The following is a 14,045-nucleotide window of genomic DNA, read 5'->3' on the forward strand; positions in this document are numbered from 1 at the left end:
CCTTACCCTATGCTTTATATAAGAATGTTGTATTAAATACCGATAATATTCGTGGAATAATTTTTCCAGGCTTATTAAACTCTCGCAACATTTTGAATGTTGTACCACTAATATTTATAAGCGTATTAAAACCTTAGTGATTTCAACCTCTTTGATTCCTCACGAAAGCTTACTCCCTCAAGGCGCACGAATTCTTACTATTTAAAATCAGAGATTCTCCATTCTTGTGCGGTACGTCGTGTAAGGTTTTGTGGTTTAATTAGCGGTTGAGAGATCGTAAATACTTTTAAAAGCTGTACGGAACGAACCCTTTTAACGATATCTCCGCAATTTGCTTTAAACGACCCAGTCCTCCATTTGACGCTAATACTGCTAAATCTCGCGCGAGAACCGTTCAAGGGGGTTAACTGTAGGTAGAGACGGGAGGGAATGAAATCTGCTCCGGAACGGGGAAGCGAAAGTAAGATAGATGCTCCAAGGGATGCAAAAGAAATGTTCTCAAGGCCAGCGATAAATAGCCCCTAATTACGGCTCTTTCCGCGATGGTAAAGCGCTCTCCTCGTCGCCGTTCATCGACAAAAGGGGTATCAATTAGTTAAAAAGGAGAAAAAGAAAAGGACATCCGTGCTCAAGAACGCTGAAACAATGAAACTGGAGAAAAGAGATCTCTGTGCGATGAACGAAGAGATCCGAGTTCCTCGTTTTGCACACCTTCAGCCTTACTGTCTCTGCTTTAGGAATGTAGTCCTAAAATACGAGTCCTGAAGCAATTTTGTTCAAAGTTGTGAGTCTGAGGAAATGAGTTTGAACTATGATAGTTCTTATGCAAGCATATGCTTTCAAGAATTTTGCTCGAGCTTCTGGTATCTGCGCGTATGATGTATGTACGTACATCTCAAAATTCCATTCAACTCTTATCTCTTAAGTCAAAGAAATTGAAGTTTTAATTGTATATAACAAACAAGACTATACGCAAAATTAAAAAATCTAAAAATAATGTTATTACTTATTATAAAATTCGTTACATAAATGATTAAAACAATAATATATCTACCACTGCAAAGCAAAAAATCACGATATAAAATATGTTTAATTAAAAATTATATTAAACTACAAAGTTATACTTAAGCTTTTTCAAAGCGCTTATAACGTAGTATAGCAGATAAATGACCTAATAAAAATAATGTGATACAACCTAGTGAAATGTTTGTCTTTTAAGAAAGTACAAATATCGCACAGAAACTCTTATCAGATATTATACGTCTAGCACTCTTTTACGAAAACACACCGCTTTATTCTCAAGCTTTTATTCTCATGACTAAGCAAATAATAATAAACGCATCTTTATGTTTGCAATGAAAGGAAAACATGCTAAACATGTAACCAATTTACATTTAAAGTATCACACAACATCATTTCCTAAAACTGAAATAAAACGATAATTAATGATTAACAATGACCATTTAAAATTTAAATATAATTTATAATTTTAAAAAATAACGTATGGCTTAATGAATAAAATAAAACATATTTTTAAAAATTCAATTTAAACAAGTAACAGTAAAACTTTTATCTTTTTACATTTTTATTAAATACAATTATATTAAACTATTCCCCCGATCATTATTTCTTACGAACAAGATTTTGAAGCCACTCAGGGCCGCTCCCCCTCTTTCTCCCAATCACTATGTATTAGAACGCACGAATACATAATAATATTCTCACTAATCAAAGATAAAATTTTCTATCTACAACTTTAGAATTATTTACAAGATTATCTCATAAATTAGAAATCTAGTAAGATAAAATTTATATAAAATATATGTATATGTATAATTATATATATATATCTCAATAAATAAATAGATAATTAAATTGTATTGCTAGAGAAATGGTTGCTTCTAAACATGGAACATACGATTCGATCTCGCCCCTTTAAGACGAGATTAGTACAAGCAGCCTCGTAAAGGAAACGCCTTTCCGCGTTTATCATCGTACTGCGGCTATTTCGAGAACAATCCCCGCTTTAGTGGCGCACAAAATCGAAACGCAGAGGGTAAGAGATGTCGTTATTACTAAACGTGCGAACAAGGGTAGAAAGTCGTTTGTCGTCGAACTAAACGTTAAGTGATTGCGATAGATAACGAAAACTGCGGGAACATGCGTTTTCATGACAATAAACCGCAGTTAGCATCGCCCATTTGTATCACTTGTTTGAACGTAACAATGCTTTTAATATCATGATTATGAACTTGTTACAATTTTATTAGATATTCTATGTATTTTTTTAACATAATAAGAGATTGTAAAAAATAGATCGTATTTATGTTGAAACAATAACATAATAACCAATACGATTACGGCAAGCAGTTTAAATAATTATAAATTTTTTTAATTTATTATACTTTTTTAGCTTTAAGTTTATTATATAAAAATTATCTTAAAAAAATAACAATTTTAGATCAAAATTATAGAATCGAATATGTATTAAAAATAAAAATTAACATTCAGTTAGAGCTTCCATTAAACAATTTATCATATGATTCTTTTTAAGAGAGAGATATTCTCAATTTAATTATACATTTACATATATTTCTTCGAGAAAATTGTTTTATATACCTTGATATACTTTTTTATACACATTTTATATACTTTGAGGTGTAACACATCATATGATATTATGTTCATTTCATATATTTAGCAATACTTTTTAATATAATGCATTAAAAAATATATTTTATATATATATATATATCTTAGATTTTACATATCTAGAAATATAACGTGAATTGTAAAGGAAAATATTAACTGTGCAACAGACTTTCTTGTCGATACTGAATTGGCAACAGAACTTTGAACGTGTTCATATTGACCAAAGTCCGTTTCATCGAGCAGAGGTATTAAAATTCACCGACGAGAGCGATGATAAGGTCCTCTACGGTGCTATGAATACCTCATAACTTCAATCCGGAAACTGCAAATACATTTCTGAAGGCCCATATATCGAACATCCAACATCGACTTTGCCGCGAGACGTCGCGCGACTGTTTTACTGCTCGAAGGGATCGAATCGAGCCAGGCGAGTTCGTTTGCGCGGTTGTAGGAGCAACTGAGCGCCAGTGAAGGTTCATAACTTCATGTGGCTAGTAGGAAGCGACGACTGGAGGGTGTAGGAGACGGAGGAAGGTGGGTTTATTTTCCGGATCACTGGAAGTCGTCATTCGAACGGACGGACATCACGGGAATCCCTTAACGGCGAGTCCGTCCATTCCCAATGGTGAACTAGACGATGTCAGTAGAAAGGTACCTTACTTCGTAAGCATCGCGACGTCGAAATGTTCCACAGACCACTCTGAAATCGTCCGCAAATTTCACAGTATAACATGCGTGCTGCGATTTATGTCGCATCGAAATGCCTCAATGGCCCTTGAGTACTGTCAGATCCTGATCCACGATTCACAATCTATAAGATTCATGTGACAAACAAAATTTATCTTCTTCACGAAATTAATAAAAAAAAATTAACGTTCTCAGTTGTGTAATCTTACTTCACGATTTTTTGATAAATCTCATTTAGCTATATTCGTATAAGAATTGCAAATAATATCATTGTCTCGTGAATCAGAAAATTGTTATTTTACCACATTAAAAATTTATGTTGATATGGAGAAATTTCAACAGTGTGAGGGAGTGTCTATACATAATTGAAATTTTCCAATTGCCAATTAGCCTGGATTTAAAAATTGGTTTAAAGAAATACACGCAACCCAATTATCATTAAAATTAAAAATTAATTTCAATAAAATTTTTGTAATAAAATATTTTATTTAAGAAGAGTTTGTTTTTAAAATGGAAGAACTAATATAACTCTGTGTCTAACTTCTTATATTTTTTATAGCTTCCTCAATTATAAACCATACAGTTAATTTATAGTGGTTTCACACAATACATTTCCACAAAACTTAAAAAAGTTTATAGAATGAATAATAAAATAATTTGCTTCTCAGCTTAAATTTTTTAAAGTATGATTTGCAGTTTTATTTCGATGACAAGCTAAGGCGAAGAAGTGCCTACAGGATCGTCTTTCTGTACGATGTGATGCTACAGGTGGCCGGTTTGAAACGCTTGATTTACGACGAGCCTTGCCTATGAAGTTTAAAGTTCGTGCGACGAGATCCGAGTAAACAGGCTCGCTGATTCGCCTCGACGAGGCAGCGAAAATCGAGAACACCTCAAGAATTCGACTGCAAGTACTTTGTTTCTTAAACTTTTCTAACCAGATTGCATTGATGGCCGAAAAGCAACCCTAGATTTTTCGCAAAATTGTTCATCATATTAAAAAATTTCTTATCATGGAAAGGAGTATTGTTTATAAAAATTTAAATAATTAAAATTTATAATAATTAATAGTACAAAATATCATATTTAATTAAAATTAACTCTTTTATGTTATTAAAAACTTTATCTCTTTCACATAATTTTTTCTCTATTCTATTCGCAAAGAAGAATTCTATTTAATTTTATCTCCGATTTATCTGTCAAACATTCCTCGATTTAATTTGTCGCTACATTTTAAGCAAAAATGGTTAAATAGATTTTTATTTACATTTTTTACTTATAAATAAAATATATCGAAACCTTTTTGTTTAACAATAATATTTTATTGATTAGAAAATTATGTTTTTTTTTATAGCAAATATAAGCTGATAGACATTTCGTGAACGCGAAAATTTTATTGCAGAAAACGCACTATTTTATTCTACATTATTTTTGATATTTATTGCATCTTATCTTATTGTTGGTAAAAAGTTTCATATTTTTGGGCAAATTGTAGGTTGTGACAAATGTAGTCGAAATGGATCTAGAATACATCCATGGTATATTATATCTTTAAGGTCAGTTTTATTTTCCATCTGACCCAGTTTCCATGATACAACCCTGACAAAATAAGTTAAAATTGAAGTTCAAAAAATAAAGTAAAGAAATAGCACAAATTAGTAACTGTTTTATTAACTACAACAAAATTTGAAATAAAATACGCCAACATAAAAAAATTAAATAATATATTTTGTTGAAATTGATTTTAAGACTACTCCTCAGTTTATATTTGTTTTATCAAGTTGTTCACTTTCATTTATATAATTGAATATTTATATTGAGGTATTGATGCACAGGATTTCTCTATCGCAATATATTATATTGACTACTCTTGCAATATGTTATATTAGGCTACTCTTGCATCGTCTTTGAATCTCAATCTAAAATGAGATTGCTGCTTCAAATAATGTAAAAGAAATCAACACAATACTAAGAGAAGCAGTATTAGTAATAGGTAATTTGAACACACCGCTAAGCGGTTAATTGTAGTAGGATGTATCGGTATCTGTTAACCGAGTGTGGTCGATCGATTGCCCAATTAATCGATTGCAGACATAATCCAGTCGAGGGTCACGCACAGTAAACAGACTAATCGATTAAGTGTATATATACAAATCGTTCAACTATGTGAAATGATAGTAATCGATATCTAAATGTACTCTTAGGCTAATGCCAATATCTCATCAGAAGACTAATGTTTATCTGCTATATAGTTCCCAAGTTACTATATAAATTAATTTATTATTATTTCGTTATGTCAAATTTTTACCAAATTATAACAAAATCTTTTTAATTCCGAGAAGATTAAATATATTTGTTAAATCAAATCAACAATCCTCCTATAACTTTAATTCAACTTAAAAATAAAACTAAAAACTTTACGGTCCTGTGTGTGAGTCTATTATAGAGAATTAAGAACAATTTTACTAAAATATCTAAAAATTTAGAGTTACATACAAATCTGAAAATTTTGTTAAAATATCAAAGTAATAACATTTTATGCTCAAGCATAATGAGAAAGGCTACAAAAAGTTTTAACATTCTAGTAACCAACTTGAGTGACCTATAATATAATTATTTGATGGTCCAAAATTATTTTCAGGTCCGCGTACTTAACTAAACTTTTAAATACTTCAAAAATCCTGTCCCCCTCGAAGTCACAAAATTGTCTAAAGCATTTTTCCTTAAAAGAAACATTTAAGGTAGTCAATTAAAAGTACACCAACAAGTATAAATATTATTTAAAAAATAAAATATTTTTATAATAATTAAAAAATATTATATATTTTGTAATATTATGAAAATATTTTATAGATGTTATATATGCACTTTAATTCAGTTCTACAACTACACACTAAAATTATTCTCAATCTTTAGACATAATTCTAAATTAAACTGGAGTAATATTTACAAATTAGTCCGGCGTGAGCCAGGTCGAGTGACAGGTATGTCACACTCGACATAATTTTTTTATAATTTTGATCTTATTTGTAGTTTTTATTTAGTGTGGGAGATCCGTTGTGTCTTGTGAAGTACTTTTAGATTTAGGTATTTTTAGATACTTTACCGCCTAGCTCACGCCGAGTTAAAGTAAATGTTATTATAATACTTTTTAATATTTACAATATTACAGTAACGTTAAATAATGTTACTTTTAATAATTATATAATATTATTATATATAGGAATGGATTTATAACCATCCATTAATATTTCAGGAATATTATTTAATATTATATAATTTTAATAAAATATTAAAACTTTACATTTGATATTCTAACAATTTGTCTGAAATATTACTTAATATTAAATAACATTATGCACTTATAAGCGGATATTGCTGTGTAATTGACATCCAGTTTTTCAGAGGGCGATAGAACCCAGGACATTTTTAGTTACAGGTATAAAAGGCCGTCATGTCTTTTCTCAGGTTTCTCTCTGATATAATCAAATTTATGTAAGCTCATACATGCCATAATTATTTGTACTGGGTTTTCGCATATACTTAATGCGAATTTAATAGTTTTTTTTTTGTACAAACGAAGTTTGTAAATATAATAAAATTTTGTAAAATATCTCAATCTTATAAATTTAGCACATTTTATCCAAGAAATATCCTGCGATCGTCCCTAGGATATCATTAAGACATCTCTTGGAAGTCTGTGCTATATAGGAAGTAATAGAATTATCCCAAGGATTATGGACATCTTCAGGACTTTGGATTTAGATGTGGATATATGTAGGACATAATGAGGCGTCCACGGAACGTTTTCATTCGATAGTCCACGGAACATTTCCAGGACATTGCAGTGCTGAGATACTTTATCGTCATAGATTCCGCTGAATAAACATGTACAGGGTGTTACAGATACATACTAGGCAGTACGACGGGTTGCGCGGCAAACTTTGCATAGCCAAGCTTGGTTTAATCGACAATGATAGTGGTCATTATAACATAAATTTTATAATAAAACTAAATTTAATAATAAAACTTTGTAGTATAAACTTTACAATGTATAAAGTCACTGTCATTGTCTATTAAACCACGCTTAGCTATGCAAAGTTTGTCGCGCAACCCGTCGTACTGCCTAGTATGTATCTGTAACACCCTGTACATATATATTAATATACATACATATATACATATATACATATATACATCTGTACACACACACGCGCGCACGCGTAGCGAATTATTTGCAATTTCTTCTTGTATCATAGATATTATTTTTTCCAAATGGACTTCTTTTATATGGCGCTTCAAATATGGTTTGTGTGCACGACGTATTGACTTGTTGCACAATGTACATTTTGCGACATTTAACTTTGGTTTATCGAAATATTGCCATATCAAGTCGTTGTCATTTTCCTATCTTGACTTATCTTCTTCATTATGTATTCTATGTTTACGGTGTAAATGTGCCATCCACGTTATTTTTTCATTACGTGTATTTCCAAACGTTCGGTCACATATTTTGCACTGTACTTTATTCTCCGTTTTACTAAAATGTTCCCATATCCAATTGCATGATTCATCTCCTTTAGCTGCCATTATATCCGCACAGTACCACTATGTGTTACTATAAAATACGACATACCGATTATGTCAAGGAAAATGTTCAGAAAAACTGTTTGGGAAAGGTCGATGAAAAGAACGAGAAAAGAGAGAGTGAAATGTGTAATTTTTCACTAAAATGTAAACATTAATGTATTGATTGAATCTTCCAGAAGAGTCGACAGGAGTGACGAGCATGTCCGATTTGACTTTGGAGACCTCACGTAGCAGAACCTTAAAACTCCGTATTCAGGACTGCCAACTTCGAATAACAAATTCTCCGTCTTCTTACGTAGCTATGGTAGCTATACATATACTCCATATCAAAATCCATATCAAAATCATTGTTATTACTAATATTTTATACAATACGGTTTTCAAATTTTGTCATGCGATCTACATGTTAGATGCTGTAATTGGATCCAAGTATGTAGAGAACAAATAAGCTATTGGAAAAGTATTACTGTAAAGAGAATAATAAGATTATATTTTACATACGTATGCACGTTATTTGATTATTAAATCAAAATTAGGATTCTTATTGATCACGTTTCTTAAAAAGAACGTCCAAGCTCGCAACTATTATTTAAATTTCATAAATACTTGCGCAATTACTTATTGAAAATTTCGATACTAATTCGACATTAATTCGACGTGTAATCGAAGGTCATTTCTTGCTAGGTAATTAATTATAGAAAATCATCTTATAAAGAAGCAAATTAAAAATTATATTGTTTATGTTCTGTACATTTCTAAATAATGCATTTTAAGAGTTTTAATCTCATCATTTCCAATAGTTCGTAAAAATAAAAGAAATCGTGGAGTCCATAGAACCTAGTAATGTTACCCAGTAAAAAATTTTTTATGCATAAATATATATAAATATGTATAAACATACATAAACACGCATAAATATTCATAAACATGTATAATTATATATGAAATATGTCTATTCATGTTCATACATTCTTCTTTCTTTTGTAAAATCACCTTTTAGTGTAACAGAAATAATAACAATAATGTAGAGATAAACTAAAACATAAAAAATAATTAAAGGGATAATTTTCGCATTGTTTGTTTTAGAAAAAAACAAGTTTGGAAAAATGTAAAAAATATTGCTCATACATAATTATGCATAATTTTATATACATATAATCATACATAAATCATTTTTTTATATTTCTTCAAATTTGATTTTTTCTAAAACAAATAATGCGAAAATTACCCCTATAATTTTTTTTATGTATATAAAATGTATATAAACATGTATATAAATGTATATAAACATTTCTAACAAATCGTTTATATTTAAAACGCATGATTATTTTTCGATTTCATTATATTCCTGAAGGAAAAAGTAGTTAAGATACGACGAACAGCTATATAAAAAATAATAATCAATATCTAAATGTATCTCACACTGCTTAATTCCAATATTTCACTAAATAATTAATGTTTATACAAATAATTTTAAAATTATAATTAAATAAATAAATAAAATAAAAAAATAATACAAACCAGTTTTAAATAAATAACTGAAGTGCTAAATCCGAGGCATAAAAAAAGAAATGTAAATAAAATATTAAGTAAAAATATGTAATAAAATATTATAGAAAAACGCATTAATAAAATATTACATGAAATAGAAATACATTTATTTAAATAATTACACAAAATTGTGAATTCTAAGATCATTGTTTCGACATAGGACAAAAATTGTATCTTATTCGAATCTCCTATTTCCTCTAGAAACTTGTATTTTTTCTCAAAACTAAGCAATAACTAGCATAAATTGTTCCTGTCGAAATAATTAATATCGACTTTAACTTGAACAAAATATTGGTTAGCCGGAGGCGAGCAGAGATTCGCTCGTTGCCGTGTCTCTACATGGCAGACAGTTTTCCGGAAAGTACATACGCGACCCGCAAATTGTTTCCAGATTGTTCTGTTGCGAACAAACTGTGGTCACACACGAGACAAACAGTAAGCCATTAAAACCATTTGTGAGTACGAATCGTGTCTCGCGCTACGTAGTATAATACAACCTAATGTAACGTGCTGCAATCACACTCCATACTGTAACACTTTTTCTTCCTTTGACATTTTGTGCAATAAATTACTGTAGCGCACAATTGTAGAACAAGCGAGTATTTAGAATATTTATCCTTAAATCACGATCTGATAATTGTAAAGTTATACTCTTTAAAATGATGCAATTTAATTAAAATTTAACATAAATTTAATTGCGATAAATGTATACTTAATTTGTAAAATGTTTTTTAAATACTTTTTTTTATAAGTATATTAAGTTATAAATTTGGTGTTTAACACTGTAATTCATTTCGTTAAGAGAATTCCCATGTTTGCTTCTCTTCGTTTTTCAAAAAAAGGGCTAATTGCGAGTTCTATATTTTAATCAATATAAAACTGATATCAATAATATTGTATTTCAATGAACGATTCTAATGTTATATTTCCATATACATATTTATTATATGACAAAACAAATTCTTATCTAAGAACAAAGATTTGATATTTTTTGAAAAGTTATGTAAAACTTACGACTTACGACATATCATAACACACTGGGATACGTGCGTTTTATTAGTTTATCTATAATTGTGAGGAGATGCAAAGCTCAGTGTTTCAATTATGGCTTCTTGAAGACTTTCCATTTCATCCGTATCTAATTATGTAAATGTTTTAACTTTATTGTTTTAATAGATTTTTTATGTTACAACTAAAGACTTTGTGAGTACAAAACGTTTTGCGGTCTTTTCTGTTCGTTCTCTTTTAAATACGAACCTAATTAATTAAATTATCTATGAATATACCATCTTAATTCATTTTTAATTTTGCTCGTTTATTTTGATCTTTTATACTATCTTGTTTATTATAAAGGTAACATCGAGCTTGTATTTTTCTACGTTTACGAAATTATTATTAGATAATACAGTCTATATGTAATTCAATGCATATTATTTTAAAGGATTTTTATTAAAAAGATTGATTCCAAATTAATAAAAGAATTAATAAAAGAATGTATAAAAAGTATTTGATATATTAAAAGAATATTTTATATACTAAAAGAAAATTAAAGGACTTTTGATATTTTATACATATTTTAACTGCAAAAAATACAAAATTTGAGAATCATAATTGTAATAGTCTATACGTATAGCTCTTTACCCTCTACAATGTGCTTTTGATTCATATATGAAGTTCTTCAAAGTAAAGGATTAAAAGCATTATCTATTTGATAAAAAGCCAAGTTTCAACATTTCAAATATCATGATACGAGTTTATGACAGTTCGAAGTAAAGAGCCAAGAATTAATGCCGATGCTGGCGTTCATCCAATTCGAAACTTGTCATAATGTCGATTCCTATTATAAGCAATCTCATGAAAGTCTTCGACAACACAAATTCTTGCCATCTATAAATTAAAATTTTATCAATGTATATTAATGTAAAATATTTATAACGATTATGAAATAAGGATCCTGAACGGTCAAACTAGATCTTTAGTGCTGAAATAATTGTATGAATTTATATACTACATATATGTAGTTCTTTTTAAACTGCGCGCCAAAAGTATTTTCGGTCTTGAAACGCAAGTCAATTGAACTACTATACTGTAGTAATGTCATAAATTTAATTAATAAACAATTTAATAATTTGATGCTCTATCGGCATCCTATTAGAGAAATCTCAATGTATTAAAAATCCATAAATAAATTTATTGCGAAAAATATTACCTCAGCCGGGAGTCAAATCCGATAAAATATTGCTGACATTAAGTAAAAATATAAAATGTTAATGAGATACGATTTAAATTATCAGTATGTATTCTCTTGATGTCTCTCCTCTAATTGCGATACATGAAGATAGAAAATGAAGAAATGCTGAATATATATATTCTCTATTAAATCTTACTTAATTATAACTTAATATATAATTATAACGTAACATTTGTTAAACTAAATTCGTATTAAGAGTTTTAATTATAAGTCTTATACAAAAATAATAATCTTCTAAAATATTTTTTTAAAAACGCACGTAAAAAGAGATATGTTCTACTTCTTATTTTATACACTCACAGAAGGTATTTAATTTTGAGATATTAAAATATTTTATCACTTGCCTCTGTTTTTTAAATACTTAAAGATGTACTGAATCTGTTGCGTGCAATCTCTTGTTATATATAATACAAAACATTCAATTATGTAATGCATTTTTATGCTTTCTTTGTCATACTTTCGACCTATATGGCCAGAACTCATAATAAAATTAATAATTTCCGAAAAAACTATTCTAAACGTTTATGTGTGTGCATGCTTGTTTCAAATATTCATCTTATAGAAAATATTATCCTAATTACGACAACGTTTGAGCAAATTGAATAATAAATTTTGTATATACATTGCAAAATTAACGCGACAGTAATCTTTATTTGTCAACAAATGTTCATTAAATGATACGTTTCGCATTGTGTAATATTTTATATATCCTTTCAAAAGATAAATTACATATTTTATTATTTTATGTGTGTAAAATAAAAATATTTTACAATATTTTTACGTAAATATATTGTAAAATGTTGCTGTACAAACAAAACTTATAAACAGTTATAAATTGTAATTTGCTTTAAATTGAATTTTTGCATTGATATGTTAAACATGAAAATCCGTTAAACTAAGAATTTAGCATTAACTTTTTAGTAATTGCTTCTGAATCACATATAGTAACACAGTTAGCAATTAATTTTACTAATTAAACGCAATTACTTTGTTAATGACATGTATTAAAAGATACTTAAAATATTTCTATTTAAGCGCATTATATCCGTATCATTTTAAATATATTGCCTCTCCATTACGATCTCTCAAGCGTTCGTGAAACAGTAAAAGCAACGCGAACAAACAGATTGAAAGCAGGCTGTGCAAAGTCTTTTTACTGCGCTGACGAAATGGTGTGTATATAAACAATTTCCACGCTTTCGTTCGCAGCTCTTGGCACGAGCCATAAAGAGTGCATTATGCTGGTTATGAACGCGACGAACCGCATCGCGGGCAATAAATTTTTCCTCATCCGAACTCTCATCCGTCTCGCTATCCACTTCCAACGTTGAACGAACAACACCTTATACGCACGTGCACGCACAGTGTCGCGAATGCTGCATATAATATAACGTACGTATATGCATGGAGTTCGCCGTTTTCTCTCTTTCAGCTCGCAATAGCTCCCGGCGCCCAATACGCAGCATCCTTTGAAAATATAAAGAACAGCAATATCCTGCGTTATACGCGATGCGCCTTCGGAAAATAAGGGCATGACGAGGAGCGAGCGTCGCACGCTCGACATAAACATCCCCCGTGTTGAGCAATGCGCATCGGATGCTCATCGTTTTTGCGTTATATTCCAATATCGAGCTTATGGTATTTAAATTGATTGCTCGACAAGAAACGGAGACTCGTACGTTATGAACTTGCACTACACTGAATGGCGATTGTAGCCGTGCCATATATCCAATGCCATGTTCCGAGACAAGTCTATTTTATGTATCGGAGAAACTCACACTTCATGTTCGTTACGTTATTAAAAGCACTGCAGTTTCCTTGTAAATCTTGTTTTGCAACACAGTTAAACGTTTCGCGAAATATAGCAACGATATAAACTTGATAGTTACGAAATCCAGACGCTAACAATGCCTGAATCGCTTTTATCATTCGATTTGTTTATAAAACCTGCCTATTTAATTTATGCATACAACTTGTCTTAGTAAATACCAAGTATTAAAATTATGTGACTAACTTTTGATTGAACATTGCAATATTCAATAGCTCAATACTTAGTAATACAATATCAATTATATATAAATAGTAAATACTATTGTACACTCTTACTAAAAGTACGGGTGTTTACAGCCTTCCATCGGTAACATGATTTTTAATTCTTCCGTCAGCAATAAGCATTTTTGAGAAACAGAGTAAATTTTTTGCTCTTCCAAATTATATAAAAATCTGAAAAAATTCCAGTATACTTTAATTGTCAAAGCTTTAACAAGTTTTTACCATCATAGAGTGTATTTTAGTTATTTTTTACAGATTTAAA

The sequence above is a fragment of the Trachymyrmex cornetzi genome, unplaced genomic scaffold, assembly GCF_001594075.2.
Source record: "Trachymyrmex cornetzi isolate Tcor2-1 unplaced genomic scaffold, Tcor1.1 scaffold4, whole genome shotgun sequence".
In the NCBI taxonomy this organism is placed as follows: Eukaryota; Metazoa; Arthropoda; class Insecta; order Hymenoptera; family Formicidae; genus Trachymyrmex; species Trachymyrmex cornetzi.